We start from the raw sequence: 21,476 nt of genomic DNA, 5'->3' as shown, positions 1-21,476 counted from the left end.
TTTTTTCTGGTTATCTTGTTGTCTTTTGATGACATTCCAAAAGGGACCTAAATGACTTCTGTCTCTTATGTAAGAACTACTTGGTAATGTTGTTATCGGTGAGCTTGTCATCCTGTATTAACAGTTCCTGATTCACAAATACATCCAAAGCTTCCTAATATATTCTAATAGTTGCCTGTCTCAGAAATACTTCTAGTTACTTATCTCTTTCACACCCTCATGAGCGGACATAATTTACAATGCGCACTCGATGCTCGGTGCAATCAGCAATAAAGCATATTATGAGTTAATAATAGGTTCCAGTGACCCCCGTTCCCACCAGCATTTGGGAACGTGCATTGTGGCATGCTTGTTCCATTTACTTGCGTTCACTGCAAGTGATTTGCTTTGGAGACGATTGAGGACATACTCTACCGCAAGTGGAAGTGTTAGGTATCCCCTCAAGTCTAAATCAATTGCCTCTGACGCGTTGTGCCACTGACGTTCAACGCAACCCCAGTGGACAACCAGCCTCATACAGTTAAAGGATAGATCCAGTTTTATTTTATTGGGCTTTGGACCTGCCAATCAGAATTCATTCTGACTTGCACTAATGTGTTTTAACGTGGAGTTGAAAAGGTTTTTCTTAATAGATTGATTAAATTTCACAATAAATTGTTGTGTATTTAAATGTTCTAAGTTTTTGCCTGTTTTTCTGAAATATGTGATATTGAGCAATTCTACCTTTTTGTATTTCTTTTTGATAAAGAACCGATTTAAGCGACAAGTTTTTTTTTAATGTCTATTTCTTTTTAATCTTCCTTGTAGCCTTAAATTCTATGAATTCCCGTGGCTTATGAAAGGACAATCCTCTGCTATCAATGCGGCGATAAGAAAATGAGGCTGACGCGTTTCTGAGGTGAGAAGACCACTTTTGTCGTTAATTTTAATGTTTACTTCTTCATCTTTATCTATGCTGCTTTTATCAATACCAACCGGCCACAAAGCTTTATTTTGGATATAAAATAATAAACATTTTACTGTAATAAATCTGACTATATACCAATAAGCCAGGTATCCTATGTATAATAACATTCATATGACCCTGTTATTTCAATAAGGTAGCATCAAGTTCCTAGTCATTAGCAGGAATAATCTAGATTCCACCGCACCTGTTGCAGTTTGGTCTGTAGTTACTATACACAAACATCTACCAATTCCAGTATCGCCAGTATAAACGCCATTAAACCATTTTCTTAAAGTATACCTAACTTTAACTGAAAGTAAATTAAATAGCTTGAGGTTTTTGAATAGATTTCACCATGCTTTTAAAATGTAGATAAATATGCAAAACCAATGTCTTATAAAATCTAGTTTTCTGTACCGAGTCATAAGAGCGCTATAGTGAGCGAAATCATAAGTTCAGCTAATCTATTCAAATATGTTATTTAATGGTTCAATTATTGGAACACATGTTTTTTTCACTCACATTTGTCTACGAAAGAGACAGTTTTGTAAAAGATAATAAATTCATAATTAAAAGGGTTTTTGTTTTCTGCATTCTCGAACATTTTTGCATGACCATTTTTGACTTTGAAACTAATCTGGGGCCACAAAACTTAATATTCATAGTAACCCAAAACTAGCCAAAATATTTTATTCATCTCTAGACCTCAGTTTGTGTGTATATACACCAGTGATGGGCAACAGACGGCCATCTGGGTCTTCACCTGCGGCTCCCAGTTCCTTCCTGCTTTATTATCAGATGTGTTTGTTATAGCTTGTAACACTTGTGTAAAATGCCGCTGATATGTTACAGATAGGTGTCTATCTTTGATTCAAGCTAGTGTTTTAACTTATTACTGAGATAAAGGATAATGTGTGGCTCTTTTGATGGATAGAGGTTTACCTGTGTGGCCTCTGAAGTGTATCAGGTTGCTTGTCACTGAGATATACATGTCACGACTAGTATAGCGTACCTGCTATCGTTGGCACTACTCGGAGGAAGGTGCGGAGTCTAACGTGCCCCTGGTGTTCACCAGGGACCCCCGCAAGGAGGTATGGACTTAGCTGCAGGAAACACGCAGGTCGCGGTCCTTCCACGAGTCAGATAGCGAAGTACGAGGAATGTCAGACAGGCCGGGTCGGCAACGGTGCGGGCAATGCAGGTACACAAGGAGAATCCGAAGGGGTAGTGAGTCAAGCCGGGTCGATAACGTTCTGGCAGCGAGGTACAAAAGGGAGATCCAAAAGGGTGGTAAAGGCAATCCGGGTCACAATGGTCACAGGCAAACGGCAATAAACTGGAGGAAGGAAAGGGTCAGGAAACAGGTAATCACAGGAACACTGGAACGCTGGAGGACAGGAAAGGACCTGAAACTCTGGCACAGGAAGTGGGGTCAGAGAGGCTTAAATAGTGCTGCTAGCCAATGCCCTCAGCGCTAGTAGTGCTGTCATACTCCAGCGCCGTAGCGCTAGTCATTCTTTAGCGCCGTAGCGCTATCTTCATGCAGCGTCCCGTTGCCTAGCAACGGGAACGCTTCCAAGTCAGTAGCTGGCCAACCAGACGCGCTATGCAGACGGGCGGGCTCTATGCGGGGTGCCATGCAGAAAACCAAGTGTGTCCCCCCTCCAGAAACTACCAGTCCCACGCTGCATAGCTCTGTGGCTCTTCTTGGCACCCTTGGATTGTGGGTACCAGGGTAATGGAAAGAATTGGTTAGGAAATTTTGTCAACCAGAGGTCTCAGTATAATGCTAAGGGGTCCCTAAGACACCTTCCCATTATACAAATATAGTATAAAAAAAAATAAAAATTTAAAAATACAAAAAATAAAATAAATAAAAGTTTAAATAAACAAATAAAAAAAAATCAGATACCCTTGTTCATCACTTTATTCCAGCACCATAATCTAATGAGAATTCTTGTATTTTTGAATTCAGTGTCATTTTTGTGACTTTTAATACAAGTGGAATGTCCTTAAAGCTGCCCCTAAAGTGCAGTGAACATTTTTGTTTAACACTTTAAAATGTCTGCAGAATGGAGGAGGGGGGGGGGGTAATATGGACCTGCTCACATTCTTTTCCAAAATATCACACCGCCCCGGTTTCTGGCAAAAAATCTGTGCTGTGCAGCTTCATTAATGTATATGGTCCATTCATTTCTATAGCACATTCATTTCAATAGGGTTTCTACACGTAGTGCATTGCTCCATTGAAATGAATTGGCCATATGATAAATGGGGCTATTGAAATCAATGAGGAAAATACAGCGAGTGACTGGCCTTAAGTGCTAAAGTCATTAAACTTCATTACTTTGAATTGTACTGTCATATATACCGTTCTAATTTATTTTAAGAATGTTCAGCTGCTTCCCTTTTTTTTTCTGCTGTGTAACAAAATCCTTCAATTTAAGATATATAAAAAAAATAAAGTCCTGAAAATAAATCTCATCTGGCGGCTATCCCGTTGGCTTATCTAAAGGACGGGTCGCAGATAGGAAGAACACAGGAACTTGTGTCTTCATTGGGAAACCTCTCCCTTTCCCTTTGGTGGAGTTGGATAAGTAACTGTGTTCATTTCAACTCTATTCCTAATATCAGCGACTCAGACGTGTGTGTAGTGTGTCTGCAGAAAGGTAGCCGGCTCTCTAAGTATCAGTGCAGGTAATGTGTAGTATTGGAGATTTGTTGTGTTACCTAAAGAGTGGTTTAATTATTGTTTATCTAAGTAATTGTAAGAACTATCTGTACATCAGATCTTCCATCAGAAGCTAACACACGGTCTCAAGAACTTTATATTAATGGAGGGTCTCCTAAGTGTTGTGACATTAAGGGACAATGTTGGTTACAATAAATGGATACTGAAATGGTACTTCCCTATGCTTAGAACAGATGTAGCTTCATATTACAATGTTTCAGAGCTATAATGTATTGTTCATCAACAAAGATGTGTAGACATCCTTACTCTGTGCTGTTGTTAAAGTTTAGAATGGATTGGAGAGATTCTGGTTTACCCGCTTCCACTTTAATCTTACCTACGCGAGTTGGCCTCATTGATATACACTTTGCTACTGGTAACAGCTGAACGCTATGAAGAGTTCTTTTAGTTCTGTTTGTCCCCGTATACCCTGTTTTTTTAAGAATGAATGAACTAGATGCTCTGATTCTAGTTAAACACGCCTAAAGATGACTGGCGGATGCAGCTAGCTGTAGGCGATAAATACAGTTGTGATGCCTAGTATGTGTGTGCTTCAATACTAACTGACATGATGTCAAAATTCATAAGCGTTTTATATGAGGTTCTAAAATTATAACAACAAATCTTCATGTGAAAGTTCACTTATCTATTGCATGGTGGGAACCACGGGCCTGCAGCCAAATCAGAAGAGGGTAAAAAGATGTTGGTTCTTAAGTTTCTAGAAAAGTCTCGTAATGAATATCCAGCTCTGTTGTGTTAACACTAACCTAATATTTCCTTACACTTCTGCAGTGTATTTAGGATATGAAATGACGTCTCCATATGTGATGCCTAATTCATGCCAAGGGTAGATTGAAAGGTAGAACCTGTAAGATACATTGGAACAATTGACTTGACAATGGTCTGTTGCCAAAAGCCTTTAACAAATAGAGAACTGACGAGGAAACAGCCTTCTTTCTCTCCCTCGTGTGGCTTGCTTCGATATTGTAATCAAGTTGAGGCAATGCCAAGTTTCTAAAAAACTGGTAATGAGTTTTATTGGGTATAGTGGAATATTACAGAAGGTTATTCCCAAGTTACCACACCCCTTACTGATCTTACCAAAGCAACATTTCCAGCATGATCAAATGGACAGGGCAGAGAGCGTGTTTCAAGAGCTCAAGACAATTCTGCGTAGGCAGCTATGTAAAGTGGAAATGCAACTATTGTATTCCAGGAAGACTTTGTCTTGCAATAAAAACCTCAGGTTGCAAAAACCGTTTGGGACCTGGTTTAGAATTGAACGTAAAAAATGGCCATTTGGAATATGAGAAAATATGTGTCTGCACGCTTGTATTTGCATTTTAACATAGTAACATAGTTGATGAGGTTGAATAAAAGACACCAGTCCATCAAGTACAACCTATTTTGGATCTCCTGTGATCCCTCTCTTTTATTTGAAATTGATCCAGAGTAAGCAACCCCCAATCTGTTTCAATTGAGAAAATCCCCCCAGACCTGATATTGCAGTCCTATTTTTACCCTATATCCACTACTATCCTTCATTTTAATTAACGGTCGTATCCCTGGATACACTTTTCCGCTAAAAATTTGTCTAACCCTTTCTTAAACATATCTATTGAATCAGCCATCACAACCTTCCCTGGCAGTGAATTCCATATCTTGACTGCCCTTACGGTAAAGAACCCCTTCCTTTGCTGGTTGTGAAATTTCCTCTCCTCTAACCTTAGGGGGTGACCGCGTGTCCTGTGTATAGTCCTTGGGGTAAAAAGTTCCCATGAAAGTGAGTTGCACAAAAATTCTTAAGATACGTGTAACATTACATCTGTTTTCTGGATAAAATATCCCTCAGCCTTATAAGTCAAGAAAATAATAGCTAGAATCTGATTGGTTGCTATGGGCAACACATACACTTTTTCCTTTTTAAAGTTTCATAAATCTACCCCAGGCTGTTTATAAACAAATGGTTTTACGTTCAGTATAGGCTCAGTTAAAGCTGTTGGTAACATTTTACCACTAGGTTCCTGGTGAAGCTGTTGCCTAGGACTGTTGGCAGCTGTAGGTTCCAGCAGAGCTGGGAAGTCAGGCCTCACGTTGGGTGTACAGTAAGGCTAGGTACACACTGGTGCGTTTTTGTCCAATAATCGGGCAAATCAGCCAACATCCGACCATTCCGGCAGAAGTCAGGTTAATGGGTATAGGGACATGATGGTCGAAAGTCGTACCAAATTGTCGATTGTCGGCTCCTTTGGTTGGTGGTACTGTTTAATATTTTCCGACCAATTCACCTAAGGATCATGTAGTGTGTATAAGTTTCCAATCAATCCACAACCAAGTGCCGATAGTTCCTCGAGCTGTGACTCATTTGGGGTTGTGTGTATGTTGACTTCTGATGCCTCTACCAGTCCCACATGGTGTGACGTCCGTACGTCACTCATTTAGTAATTAGGTGCTTCTAGCAGTAAAGCAATAGCAGGCTCAGGTTGAGAGCGAACGTACACTGTACACGTGCTAGCGAATGTATGAAGAAAACGTGTTACCTTCGCTTTTATATGAGGTTTGGGGTGGTTACTATTGAACATGCTCTGCTCCTTATTTAAATATCTTTGGAATATCGCTACATAGTCGTTTCAGTGTGTATAGATTTCTAATCCTTGCTCACAACAATTTGGCGGTGAAACGTCGCTTCCCGTACGGTTGGCCTTTCGTTAATCGTCTAAAGCATGACTAGCGTGTACGCATTAATCGTCCAAGCGATTGGACCTTCGATAGAAAGGAAAGTCCAGTGGCGCACGCGGGGTTCTGGGTCTCCAGAAACCCCTCCCCTCCGCTAAAAAAAGTGCCCTATATAGCGGCACTGTACTATACAGCAGCCGCAGCGCTGTCAAAGAAGCTGTATTGTATACAGCACCACCGTTGTAGATAACACGTAGTTCAGTGTTTACCTAGCCTTAAAGTGCTGGTTGGATGGTAGAACATGCAAATGCTTTTAATAGCAAGGATCAGTGTTGCTGCTGTTTCTCTGTAGTGTCACAATTGAACTACTTTGCTTTGCATCTTGTGTTCATTTGAGTAGTGTTCCTATTGTAACTAATTAAGTGTAATTTCTCACCTACTGTTCAGTAATTAGTGTAACTCAGACTTTGTAACAACCTCTTTATGGTTTTCTTACCAAAGGAACACAAACGCAGAAATAACACAACCCCTCTACGCTAGTATCATTAACTCCGCGGGGTCTGATGCATCCATACACCGGGACGCGTTTACGTTTGCATCTGCAGTAAAACTTGTTAAGAAATCTTCAAATTTGTGACTAATATAATTGCCAAGATATTAACACTGTTTTCAAGTACGGTGGAAATTGTGGTACATGCATTTCTCAGCGAGGTCATTCACAACAACAGCTTTCAGCTTGTTATAATCTATTTATCGTGAGTCATAAAACCAAATTCACACCCTAGTCTAATTCTTTTTTAACCAAGTGGTGGGAGAACTGAAATGCCTGCGTTTTTTTTTTGTTTTTTTTTTATTGTTACAATTGCTGATGCACAGACAAGATATGTTGAAGTGACTGTCCGGATTTTAGATGTGCAAATTATCTAGAACAGCTTCTGATTCATTAAGAAAGTTGTTCAAGGTGGCTTGGAAGCCGAGCGAGACGGCCGCATCTGCACGGAGCTCCGCACAGAAAGAGTGGAAAACTCACTTTAGTGGCGGATTGAGTGAACCCCAATCACACAGGTAAGCCCCAAATCCTGTGTGGGGAAAAGCGCTCACCTGACAAGCGCTTCAGCGGCTGAGGCGGGACAGCGGAGATTGCCCTGGAGAGCTGAGAGGAGACGCGGCTAAGAGGGACTGACGGCTGAGGGGAGATCTCAGAGGAGAGAGCCTGGTCCCCCATGCGAGGTGCATAGACGCCGGGATTTCTGCCTGGGAGCCATTCATGTGATCTGGGAGCTGCGTGGTGTCGGTGGAGTAGAACCGGAAGTGGCAGAACGCCATTACTGTCTTCTCTTCCGGTGAATCAGACCTCGTGGTGCCTGCTGGGAGCCATCCTGGGACGTTGTGGAGAATAAAGAGGTATGCAGTGGGGGTGGAGGGGAACCTGCCTTTTCCTCTATACCTGAAAAGCCCCAATACATTATTAACACCAAATCTGGCTACATGACAGGTGGAGAGAGTGAACATCAATACTGCTAAGTGGCTTATCCAGCAATTCTGGGGAGGATGCACCAACACTGATTCAGCACAGATGATTCACATTGTGGATACTGATAATTCCCATGCGTTTAGCTGCATTGTAACGAAGATTCTATCTTACAGCAGTGCAGAATAGCTGTGGAAATACTAACCAATAACCTGCTGGTGTTGATAGCATTGCAGCTCCAATCATTTACCAAAGGGGCCACATGATACATGACAACACCTCAATCCTAATAATTACAGCAGATTTGTCATATCTCTCTGCACGAAAGCTCTATAAAGCAGTTACCTCCTGTAGCAGTCTACAATCAACAAACTCTGCCACCTAGTGGTCATTTATTGTACTGCTTCAAGGATCATCTTTTATTCCATAACAAATCTGTCTCAGTACAAGCTACATCACTACCACTGAAAAGAGTATATACAACAGAGCGGTTCGTTGTGCTTCATCATCTTTCCATGGCTGATGACTACTAAAAGCCTCGAAACTCACCCTGCTTAAATGACTGACTAAATATCTAATAACAGGAACTTCCGGTGGGCGGTACACCTAGCTGACCGCGTTTTAACAAGTCTCTTCATTCTCTCCCCGGAGTTCGGCCACACAAGCGGGCCTGTAGAACACAGATAATCATTGCAACATTCCTGAAGTTAGATACGTATAATTATATGTGTTTGGTTGCTTAATACTAAATATTGCTTATTAGATCTGAAATACTGAAATAAGTGTCAAAATCGATAATTCATACAAATATTCTTACGCGATGGTATAGTCTTGACACTACAGAGGGAAAAAAAAAAAAAAAAAAAAAGTAATTTGAATACTTTTGTTTTTTAACACTTCTTATATTTTTTATTTTTTCCACTAATATGTGATTAGTTTAAAAATAAGAAGAGAGAGTTTACAATATAACCTTAGTCACATGTTATTGAATTTCTGATATAATAATCTCTGACAGACTCTTAGATTAGTGCCTTATAATTGTACTTGGTTTGCTTAGAAATGGAAAAATATTGTAGCAAAAATTCATCCAAGCGTGCAAACAGCAAGCTGGATCAGAGTAAGACGGGCAGAAACAAATCTGGAGCGAGCAAAGATGCTTCTTCTCCTTCCTCGCCCCTCTCAATGGGGGACGTGGAGGAGGGGAATCAAACTCCTCTTACTCAATGCACAAATACTGCAAGTACAGATACGGCTCAAACTATTCTAAATATCCTCCTTCCTATCATAGACAAAAAATTCGGAGCTATTCAAGATACCTTCGATGCGGCTATTGCCAAAATAACAGAAAACACGGCTAGAATTAACACGCTGGAACAACGTACCAGCGATGTGGAGGATAATGTTCTAGCCTTGCAAAACGGATCTGAACAAGATTCGCGCAGATGGTCACAAATGCAAGAAAAAATTGATGATCTGGAAAACCGTAGTCGAAGAAATAACCTTAGGTTTATTGGTATTCCAGAATCGGTGAAAGGGCCTGACTTATCCTCTTACCTTAGTCAAGACCTAATAGTTGCTCTCAATTTACATGACGAAATAGACAACTTACAAATAGAACGAGCCCACCGTCTGGGTTCAATTAGGGAGGGCAATTCAGCTAGATCTCGACCTGTTTTGGCTAGATTTTTAGACTTCAAAGATAAGGAGAAAATATTGTTAGCATTTAGGAGAAAGAAACAATTGGAGATCGAGGGTCACCGAATACTAATATTCCAGGATTATTCAGCTAAGTTGTCACAGAAGAGAAAAGAGTTTGCACCAATTTGCAAATTCTTGGCTGGTAATAATAAAAGTTTTGCTCTTATGTACCCAGCTAAGCTCAGAGTGGTGGAGAATGGTCGTACATTACTTTTTGAAACTCCGGAGATGGCAAAGAGTCATTTTCAAGTGCCTACTCCGCATTCAAGGTCACCAGCTGGAGCTCGCTCACCTTCTAATGCACCAACTTGAATGGTATAGCAGTCTAGATTTAGATAAGATGTTAAAAGGCTGATAAATCACATAGTGACTGTGATTCTTGCTTATGTTGTTAATGTAAACTCTCTCTATATGTATACACATGTATATGCGTATATATTTAGTTATGTTACAAATGTTTATTGTTGAATATTCTGTGATCTCTGGTAACACTCCCAGGGATCACACGCAAAATTTGGTTAGGAAAATGTTAAGAAAAAGTTTGAGGTATAGAAAATGTAATGCATTATATGTTTTGTTCTCATATTTCACAAAATGGTTAAATATCCAATGTCTCAGTTTACAAATGTGGGGTGGTGAATCCCATGGTCTGGGTCAAGTTTACTTATTGATGGTTTTGGGGGGGTTGGTCTGCAATCTCACCCTGCACACCTTTGGTTTGACTAATTGCCCCACCGTGGGTATCGGTTAGGAATGCAGCCTACACAGCTAGATTCCCATGGGCCTAATACTCAGCAGACCCTCAATTTATCATCTTGGAATGTGGGTGGGCTTAATTCTCCTATTAAGCGTAAAAAAGTCCTTACTCACCTTAAAAGAGCTCATATCGATATAGCGTTTCTTCAAGAAACACACTGGAGAAAGGATGATGGTTATATCCTGCGGGGAAGCTGGATTGGAGATTGCATTTCGGCCTCATATAAAACAAAAACCAGAGGCGTGGCTATAATAATAGCTAGACACCTCCAATACACAGTTCTAGATACAGTCATAGACCCTGAGGGTCGGTATCTACTACTTTCTTTACAAATCAATGATGAAAAATATACCTTCTTGAATATTTATGCCCCCAATGGATCACAACGTGATTTCTACCAGTCCCTAATTCAATTAGTCCTACAACGCGACACCCCTAACCTTGTGATAGCAGGCGACTTTAACTCCGTTATTGATCCAAAGTACGATAGGTCAAAGGCATCTTCTACAACTAGTCCAAGGGACCCTGAGTGTTTTTTTGGCCTGATGTCCAGGTGTGGCATGGTTGATCCGTGGCGCCTCCTAAATCCAACAGATAGATCCTATTCCTTCTACTCTAGTGTACATAGATCTTTTTCAAGAATAGATTACTTGTTAGTCACGGACACCCTAATGCCGTGGGTTCGTAGGGCAGACATTGCTGACATAATTATTTCGGACCATGCAATGATCTCTCTTACGATCCAGAATCCGAGCTTGAGACAGAGACCTAGACATTGGAGATTTCCTACTTACCTATACAATTCAGACCACTTTCAACAATTTCTAAGACACAGATGGGCTGAATACCTAGATGATAACATTGACCAATGGGATGACAAAATTCTTTTCTGGGACGCTTCAAAGGCAGTTATGAGGGGACACATAATTGCGTATGTGTCTAGACATCGTAAGAAGGCTAGGGAAATTTATGATAATTTGAGCAAATTATCGGCTGAGGCATATGCTAAATTTGCTTCTGATCAGTCGGATGTGTCATGGACAACTTATCGTGAGGCGAGACAACTCTTAGAGAGTTTTTTGACTTCCCAAGCAAAACAACAAATTGATTTTTCAAAAAATAAATTCTTTAGATGGGGAAATAAAGCTGGCAAATTACTTGCAAACATAACCAAACCTCAGAAACGTAAAAGTCATATAGTTGCCCTTAAAGCCCATAATTCTTCTAAGATTCTTACCAAGTCGGAAGAGATATTAGAAACCTTCCAAACTTATTACTCAACCTTATATAAGGGCTCTACACCAAATCCCCAACTAATGTCCAAACTTTTGACTGAGGCCAAATTGCCTTCACTAACGCCAGAACAGAGAGAAGCTATGGCAAAAGATATTACTTCCCGAGATGTAGAGACTGTAATCAAACATTTGAAACTTAATAAAACACCAGGCCCAGATGGCTTTACAGCAGAGTATTATAAGGTCCTTGAAGGAGATCTGGCTCATATTTTAGCAGATTTGTTTTCAAAAATACATAGGGAACGTCCTGTATATCCATCGTTCAATGTGGCCCATACAGTCCTTATCCCTAAACCAGGTAAGGATCCTATGATGGAGGGGTCTTATCGCCCTATCACTCTTTTAAACACAGATTACAAACTTTTAGCAAAAATCATGGCAGACCGCTTACAAGGTATCCTTCCTGGGTTGTTAACATCTCATCAGTTGGGATTTGTAGCAGGACGCCACTCGGTCAAAGGTATTAGGACAGCCATTTCAGCGATTGTGGCCTCAGATGTGGGATCCACCTCAAACATGATCCTTAGTCTAGATGCCCAAAAGGCCTTTGATTCTGTTGCATGGCCTTTTTTGAAGGAAATTCTTTCATGCAGGCGTTTTGACACTGATTTTAGAGCACTTGTAGCCTTTCTTTACACCTCTCCTAAAACATCTCTATTGGTCAATGGTATCAAGGGTTCCCCACTGGAAATGTATAGAGGCACTCGCCAGGGGTGTCCACTTTCTCCATTACTCTTTAATTTGGTATTGGACCCTATGCTCAGAGTCTTGCAAAATTGGACGCAGTTGGAGGGAATAAGGATTGGAGATCAGGAAATCAAAATTACAGCTTTTGCTGATGATGTAATGATCTACATATCTAATCCTGAAGTCTCTCTTAGATCTCTAATGGACCGAATAGTGGAGTTTGGTTCTGTCTCGGGGTTCTCTGTCAATTTTGAAAAATCTACTGCTATGTATCTGGGAAAGGGTGTCATAGTCCCAACATGGGCAAGGGATATTCCCATTACATGGGCAAGGTCGGCCATGCCATACCTGGGCATCCAACTACCAAGAGATATTCACTCTCTATATAACCTTAATATCTCTAGGGTGATAAATGTAGTGGAACATGAGATGAAAGGTTGGAAACATCTCTGCCTCTCTTATGGAGGTAGAATAAACATAATTAAAATGATCATATTTCCTAAACTATTGTATCCATTACAAGTTTTACCCTTATTATTGACTAGATCAGATGCAATGAAATTGGATACAGAATTTAGACGTTTTATCTGGAATTCCAAAAAACCGCGTATTGGGTTGATCAAATTACAACAGTCAAAAAATAGAGGAGGGCTGAACTTACCAAATGCTACCAAATATAACCAAGCGGCCCAATTGCGACACCTTAAAGACTGGTTGCATAACACGGATACTTATACTAATACTACATTAGATCAGAATTTCATTCCTAACCTTAGCTTATTAGCCTTTATTCATCTACATGAAAAAGATCTTCCAACTCAAACTATAAATAATCCAATCTTGTATACTGTGCGTAAACTTTGGCATAGGCTTTGCCACATATACCATTTAAGACCTTATATTTCAATGAACCTCCCATTATTAAACAACCCTAACTTTCAGGACGGATCAGCTTCCTTCCCATTTACTAACTGGGCGAAATTAGGAATTACTAAGATAAGATCATTAATTGATGCAAATACGCGAAAACCTATGACCTATACTCAAATAAGCTCTACTTATCCACAACTAGCCCCTTATCATCTAGCAATATTTCAATGCCAACATTACATTAATACAGTACTGAGTAAAATCTCTCCGGAGGATTGGGATAATCCCTTAGAGGCTATGCTTTCGAGACCTCCCCTGACCCGTCAAGCCATCTCACAGCATTATTCCCTATTACGTACCCAATTTGACTATAACCATTCTAAAACTGGCCTTTCATTGTGGCAGGAACAATTTCCTCACCTGACACCAGAGGTTCTTTTAAAGGCACTGACCAATTCCATTAAAATATTACCGGCCATGACCTACACAGAAATGTTCCTAAATATCTATCATAGGGCATATCTGTCTCCATCTCGTCGATTTCAGATAGGTCTATCAGAATCACACTGTTGTCCGAAATGTGGGTCTCCAAGAGCGGATTTGACACACTGTTTTTGGGAGTGTCCCCCAATTAAACGATTCTGGACCCAGATTTGGAGATTCTCTAACACACACCTGGTAAATTATGCACCTCTGTCTCCGGAATGGGCGATATTTGGAATACTTCCAAATACTTGTAAAGTTAGTAAAGGATGCAAAAAACTACTATTAGCAGTTTCTGCTGCGGCCAGGAAGAGCATACTCCAGGTCTGGGCCCAGGATTCGCCTCCCATGTTTTCCCTTTTTAAAGAAAAGCTCTATCACATATTCCGAATGGACTGGATAGAAACGTCTTTGCAGAAGGAAGTTAGAGTAAAGCAATTCTTTGGCACATGGGAGAGCTTTATAACTCTCTTACCTCATACTATACGAACACAACTTTGGAATAGTTTCCACAATACTGAGTGGTACGGGTTAAGAATGGTTTCAGCAGACCCTCCGATTATTTTATCTCCACCTTCTAATAGTTAGGTCCTGGATAGGATGGGTTATTGGGGAAGAGGAAACAAGGGATGTTGGTGACTTATTTAATTGTATGAGAATTGTGAAAATATGTATTTATTCATAATGCATTTAATTGTATATGTGATATTTTATACCTCAATAAAAAAAAATTGAACACAAAAAAAAAAAAAAGAAAGTTGTTCAAGTGTCTCATATTCTAATAATGATTATTATCAGCAGCTGACAAAACGAGAATTGATTGAGTTGCAACTGAGAATTGACGGGGAATCCCCCTCATTATTTGCCCCGCGAAACCTACATGAAACTACTTTTTTCTTTTCGTTGTACCCTCCATCCTCCCAATAGTATGTTAACGTTCACAGGTTTATGTAACAAATCTTGCATACCATAACAAAACCAGGGGTGTTGGTCTTTTTATGAACATCTCCTAAACAGCCATTGCTCTTTGTTATCGGTTAATCTGTATTTACATGAGATGGGTACTCGCACGCCAGTCAGGCTGACAGGGATCCCCACGGCAGTGGCCAAATTGGATATACCTGACAACATACATATTTCATACAGAGAGGACTTGGATTCGAACCCACAAACCAGTGGTTTAAGGCAACAATGCTAACCACTGTGCCACTGACCTGCAATTGTTATGCAGTGAACTGATGAGCAGATTGGGCAGTGTTCCTGAATATGATCCAGTCTGTTTCAATCAGACTTTTTTTCTACCAGTGACAGTCCTTTCTGGCACCTCATAGATGGTGATATTGGTTCAGTTTGGCAGTGTTACCTTGTGAATAGCCACATTAACCTGGTCACACGGGTAGTTCTGGCAGACATTATAAGAGGTGTGGCATCACAAACTATGGCTCTGTACAGTTAATTGGATTTGAATGCACTGGTCAGAAAATCGGGTGGGCCGGCGAGTTTAAGGGAGTTTTTGGCCTACCAGGGGGCGGGGTGAGGGGGGTGCCGTCATTCAGAGAAAGTCTTTTTTACAACCAAATCTGTACAGTTTCTTTCAGCACATCATAGCTTTTTACAGCTTTGTTTCATTGTTTTATATGTTTGTTTGCTTTTGTGTTTTGAGTTTGATCAGAGCAGGTGAAATATTCAGCATGTGTCAATTCTTTATATTTGCAATGAATCAATCACAAGATCTATCAGCGATAAGAATTAACAACCAGATATGCATGTGTGTGGTCACCATGAAAGTTAGTATATTTGGTGTGCCTGGAATAAAAAGCCTACCCCATAGTCAGAGATTTTTATCTCCGATTTCCTCCATTCCTGAAAGCGTTTATTTTACTCTCTTGTATATTTTTGCTTTATCGGTCCTACCAATATAGGACGATTCTGGTGGGAGAACCGTTTAATTCTGTTTATATAGGCCTGGAAGATATGTGATGTTAGCCTAATAACTGTAGTCCCAAGATTCAGAATATTCAATAAGTTGCAGAAACCTTTGTAGGTGGAAGTACGTAAAACATAATTTGTCTGCTATATCTGCCGGCCGATCGTCCCTTCACAAGGCCTCACTAACAGAGCATTAATCTAGACTTGCCATCTTCCTGCAGGACTGTGTGGAAGTTGGGGAGACATTGTTTATCCAGAAGGGCTTATTGATGGTGGGAAAAATGTTGCTGTTTCTTGTACCTGTTTTTGTGACTCACAGCTGTCGTCAGCGTTAAAATAAATCCATCTACATACTGTGCGCAACTCTTTACAGCTTTGTTTCATTGTTTTATGTGGTCGCTTGGCTTTTGCTTTGTTTTTTTTTGCTTTTTTTTTTTTAATCAGATCAGGTGAAACTTTCAGCATCCCAAGTAAATGTCATTTCAGTATATTTGCAGTAAATCAATCTACATACAATCAACAAGTCCTAATCATTTTGCTCATGCAGATGACCTACCATAATCGCCTTGGTCTTGTGCTGGTGCATCTGGATGGTTTGGCAGAACGGGTGTGCAAAGAGGTGGAAACACTTCCAGAGGCGCACTGTGTAAATGCGGAGATGTCTACGCCCCTGTCAATTTTTTACCGCCCCTTTCATTAATTCAACTTTTAAGTTTGTCTTCTAAAATATAGTTTATCCTCATTTGTCTCTCATTAAGTAAGATGACATTGGTGCTGTCTGTATTACATGCGGCAATTTTGTGTATGTGACAATTTATTACGTTGCTCTGAGTGCTCCAGGAAATGCACTTCTCTGTTGAAGTGCAACATGGAGATTTAAAACGGATCTCACGTTCATTATAGAATGAGATCTGTTCTCCAGCTATTAGCTGGTGCAACATTCAAGTCTTTTGTGGAGTGGAATTGGCCAGGCATACATACCTTTTATAACTTCGAAGTGTTGGGGACGTGACAATACTATTTGTACTGTGCCAGGGCCAATATGAGATGATTTGCATTGAATCGAGGTATCTCGGTCCTGCCCACTTCGCAAACATATTGGATAGGATCCGGGAGGGTGGCCTACACTTCTGGGACTCCGGGCGTACTCCCTGAAATTTGGGAGTCCCCCAGACATTCTGAAACAGTAGCCAAGCATGCATGCGACCCTCCACGCAGCAGTAAACACTGTTTAAAAGGAGCTCTCATCACCACTTTTACTTCATTTCAGTAATCTTGCTCTGCATTTTGAAATCTCCGTTTTGCCCTGCTCTGCAAAGCGAAATGCGTCAGTGGACCAACTGATTGCATTACAGGGATCCTAACATCTCCTCCCCTCTGTTTGTGCAGCTGTCTGCTCCTCTCCATACATCTCCATTTTTCTCCACAAGCCCATGCACCTTGGCGGAAATCGAAGTACAGTTACACAAATCGAGGTGAAATGTGGGTCCAGTGTTGGTTTTTTAACTCACAGCAGTTTTGAGCATTGTGAATGACCACCAGTGTAGGCAGCCATTCTGTGGAATGAGCCAAAAATGTATATGAATGCAGCCTATGACTTCACTAGGGACATCGCTAAGACATGGTGCACATGTTTTATTCTTTTTAATTTAAGGAACTGGCTCTTATGACTGTTGTAGCAATAAAATTACAAGTTGCGTTTGTCTGTTGTATTGATTTGGTGCAGCTGGATGTCTGGTGCAGCTGGATGTCTGGTGCAGCTGGATGTTTGGTGCAGCTGGATGTCCACTGATTGGTGCACTTAGCTCTCTTCCTGCATGGACTGAAGGTGCGTAGTGCATAAAGAGTGCGCTGCGTCTTTCCCAGGTGAGCACACTGTGCACAAGGCACTATGTGGTATAGTAATAAAGTGACCTTACAGAACCTGTGTGCAAATTATGTTGGCTGCCAGAAAAGTTTTGCTTGCTCAGGAAGTCGTTTATTAGCATAGTGGTTCCCAACCTCTTTATTGTGGCACTGTCTCATAACAAATATTTCACGACACACTTGTTTGAAACTATTGTGAAAAATTTACAACGTTGATCCATGAATAAAGTCGGACACCATAGTTTCTTGCCAATTCTCCTATTCATTTTAGTACTTTATCATATATTCGTGAATCTCACATGCTAAACCCACTGCATATATTTAGCATCCTATTTGGGGTAGTTTACTTTAATTCCACTTTATTTTATATCCCTTGACTCCCCTTATGTTAGTAGCCCAGCGTTATCTGTTTTCAGAAAGGTCCCGGTACGTGCATCGCAGGAAGGAATAGAAAGCTGGCACCTGGTTGGATGCCTCCACTCTCTGCCCCCCCCCCCCCCCCCAAGATAATTATCACAAATAACCTGCAGAGTTCTCATTAGATACCCAGCTAAATAGAATAAATTGTGGTCATTCTAGGACATGGATTCAAACTGAAGTACTAGTAGTGGTGGAAGTGGGGGTGTATACGTATGGTGGTATGTCATACCGACACTTCTCCTACTGCCTTCATTGTAAAACTATTAAATTCCATTCACTTACATTTCTCACAGCACCACTTCTAAGTGTTCACTTCAACCACCAAGTACTAGTGTATAGAAGAGGGAGTGGGATTTAAAAAAGTAATTGTGGATTTAATCCTTTAAGACCTATTTCACTTCATCTATAACAATTTGTAAAGCTGGGTACACACCTATGCAATCTTATTTCAGATGCGATTTCTGTATCGATTTTACCAGCGACTGAAAGTCCCGATGAGCCTGAAGACTCATGTGTACACAATTACACAATTTATTGTCAGATCTGTAATCTTCATCTCTCATAACCATCTGCTGAAAAGATTGTGACTCTGCGCACTGTACAGATATCTGCCTACACTGCTGGTCGTGAGTGCATACACACTGCCACATTTGCCTGACATCGTTGATCATGAATTTTAGGAAGTTTATAGAACCAAATCAAACGGTGCAATGTGTTTTGGTACGATAGAACATGATTGTGGGAGCGTTCACACTGTTTCATTATTGGACCAAACGGTTGTTTATTGTGTGATCTGCATGATAACTGCATAGATGTGTACCCAGCTTACCAAACCCAGCCAATCGCCAGGACACAGAAATAAGCCTGGCATTGGTTGAAATTACTGGTTAGGAGCCAATGGCAGATCCAAGAGGGGTGGGGGGGGGGGTATCGGGGCAATCGTTTCCCCTACCAGGGATATTCTGTCTGCAGCCGCACACTATGTACGGTCCATGTCTGCAGATTGCCCCGGCACCCCATACTGTTAAAAGTTTTTAAAAAAAGGAGGAAGGGACTAAATCGCCCTACCGAAAAAAATAATTCTGGTTTCTCCAGTGTTGGGATCCCCTAAATCAGTTGCTCACTGGATGCTGATACATTTTTAAATAATGGGATGAAAACGTCCTAGCGAATTTGGAGAACTGAACACACCCCTGTTCCGATTACCTCCAGGACAATGTTGAGAGGTGTGGACAAACAGAGGCAGCTGTCTTAGGCTTCAGGCTTTGGTGGGTGTAGAAAAATGTAGCAATTAATTTTATAAAACAACAAAATGGTCAGTGGTCTAAATAGTGGTTGCTACATTATCTCTACCAGTGATTAAAGAAAGACTTTAATTATATATATATATATATATATATATATATATATATATATATATATATATATATATATATATATATATATATATAATGTGTGTATACATAAGTCTACATTTTGCTGCATGATTCATATATGAAATTATTGACTATATTTGATGGTAAAATGTACCCAATTTTTTAGGTTAGTGTTACAGGCTTGTAAAGAGCTAAAAGTTATGGCCATCCCGAAGCATAAATATTTAGGACACGGTCTGTGAATATTAAAGGATAATTAATCCCCCAAAATGTTTTTAAGTATTTTCTTTTTTTTTAAAAAATCGATTTTGTTGGTATTTTTTTATTTAACAATAGATTGTTCAACGTTTTCCCATCCCCTGGTTACAGTTAACTTTCAGTAACTGTCTGTTATCTGACACTATCATATCTTTACAAACTCCTGCACGGTTTTTTTTTCACAGTTATTTATCTCTTCTGTTTTTTTGGGTTTTTTTTCACACAGCTACACAGTCTTGACTTTTTATTTAGCTGTTGCTCGCCATGCTGAGATTAACCTCTCACTTACTAGTAGTATGAAATAAACAGTATATTTATCTGTAGATGTGCCGTATAGTTATAGACTTTCAAAATGAATTCTAAATGCAGATGATAAAACTATGTAGAGATGCTCAAATAATTAAAATCGCTGAAAACGTTGATCAAATTTGATTGGTTCCCCCCTGCTCCCAGCCAGCCCCTGGTTTGACTGGAAGGGCTATCCAACCCGCATACAGCAAACGTAGTTCATAAATCATCATCATCATCAACATTTATTTATATAGCGCCAGCAAATTCCGTAGCGCTTTTCAATTGGGAACAAACACTGATAAGACAATACTGGGTAATTCATACAGACAGAGAGGTAAGAGAAATGTAATAAGATAAACTAAGGAATGTTGCCTGTTTGAGCTTAAATCACTACGTTTTCTAGTAATATTCAACAGTTCTTTTATTTTATTATATTCAAACAGCAAACATTACTTTGTTGGCCAATCACATGGAAAACATTTAAAAATTATATACAATGTAGCCATTAAGCTCACACATTTTCGAACTGGCTCGGTCATGATCGAAGCTGTTTGTCTTTTATCTCAAATTTTTAGTCTAATTTAAAGTTAAAGATTTGTTTGCAAATTTTTTTTAAATGTACAACTGATTCAGTTGGAGAACCATTATGAATCAATTCCGATCATCCCTAATAATACTATACTATAAATATACCTGCTATCCATAAGCAAAACTCACATTTAATTTTAAAGCATAACATAAAAATCATTATTTCATACATGTCTACAATCCATAAAGAGTAAGGAGGTAAACACAATATTTCACTGATGAAAAGATATTTTTTGATAGAATCTCACAAGAGCCAGTGTTCTATCCCGGCTTGTTTTGGATTTTCTTTTTCTGGATCAGAGTTCCTTGACTAGGTAACAGATACAGTTTGGCTGCCTGACACCTCGCTCCCATCACCTTAATATCCATTCTCAAAGCCCAGCTCATTGTGTAAATGTGAATAACTTGACAATTTGTATACAGTAATGTATTAAAAACACTTGCTTGCTTCTCATGTGATTCATAGGTTGTGGCTGGTTACTTTCTGCAACGTTTTCAAGGGAATCTTCAAAAACAAACCTTAGTTTATTTGATTAGCTATGCATCAGGTCCTCTGAATGTCTGCGATTTACTTTCTTTGTGCTGTAAAAAACCTTTCTGCAATCCCTCTAGCCCTCTCACTGTCAGCTGCTGTCAGGCATGCTTGACCGCTGTTGCAATAAGTAGACATCCGTTTAATCTTGTCTACTGTGTACATGCCTTTGTAGTGAAGTAAAAGGGACATGGTATCTATTATATGTGAAACGAGAGGTGAGAAAACACACCTTATATTCGTGTTATGTTTAGTTTCTATCAGGTTGATGCGGACAGGAGATGGCTATCAACTGCAATTCTGGTAACACATTGCGTGGATTTTTACTATAATTTCCGTGATGCTCAACAAATCCCGGTCAACAGAGTATAAACTTCGTAAAAAGTTTATTTCCCACAAGTCCATAACATAATATTTATTTTTCCGCTTTGCAAATTTCCTACACTGGGACAAACCAGAGTTCTTGGAAGGAAATAATGTGGGGGAAGTTTGGTTGTGTGGTAGTCACTAGTATGTCCTGTAGAGTTTGTTATTTGGAACTGCTATGAACAGTTGGAAGTTGTGTTTGCTGTTGTAAAGCTTACAAAGTTATGTGTTACAGT

The 21,476-nt window shown here is 39.9% G+C and overlaps 1 protein-coding gene across 8 annotated transcripts in view; it reads left to right on the top strand.

The window, feature by feature from the left end:
- FOXP1 (forkhead box P1) overlaps positions 1 to 21,476 on the top strand; it is a 508,980-nt gene that overhangs the window by 162,151 nt on the left and 325,353 nt on the right. For all 8 annotated transcript variants that reach the window (XM_075183442.1, XM_075183445.1, XM_075183440.1 and 5 more), the window contains exon 4: positions 808 to 898. The gene's annotated coding sequence lies outside the window, so the exon portion shown is untranslated. The remainder of the gene's footprint in view (positions 1 to 807; positions 899 to 21,476) is intronic.

Source organism: Mixophyes fleayi, chromosome 8 (assembly GCF_038048845.1).
Source record: "Mixophyes fleayi isolate aMixFle1 chromosome 8, aMixFle1.hap1, whole genome shotgun sequence".
NCBI lineage: Eukaryota > Metazoa > Chordata > Amphibia > Anura > Limnodynastidae > Mixophyes > Mixophyes fleayi.
Note: the sequence above shows the minus strand (reverse complement) of the source record. Positions and strands in the feature narration are given on the sequence as shown.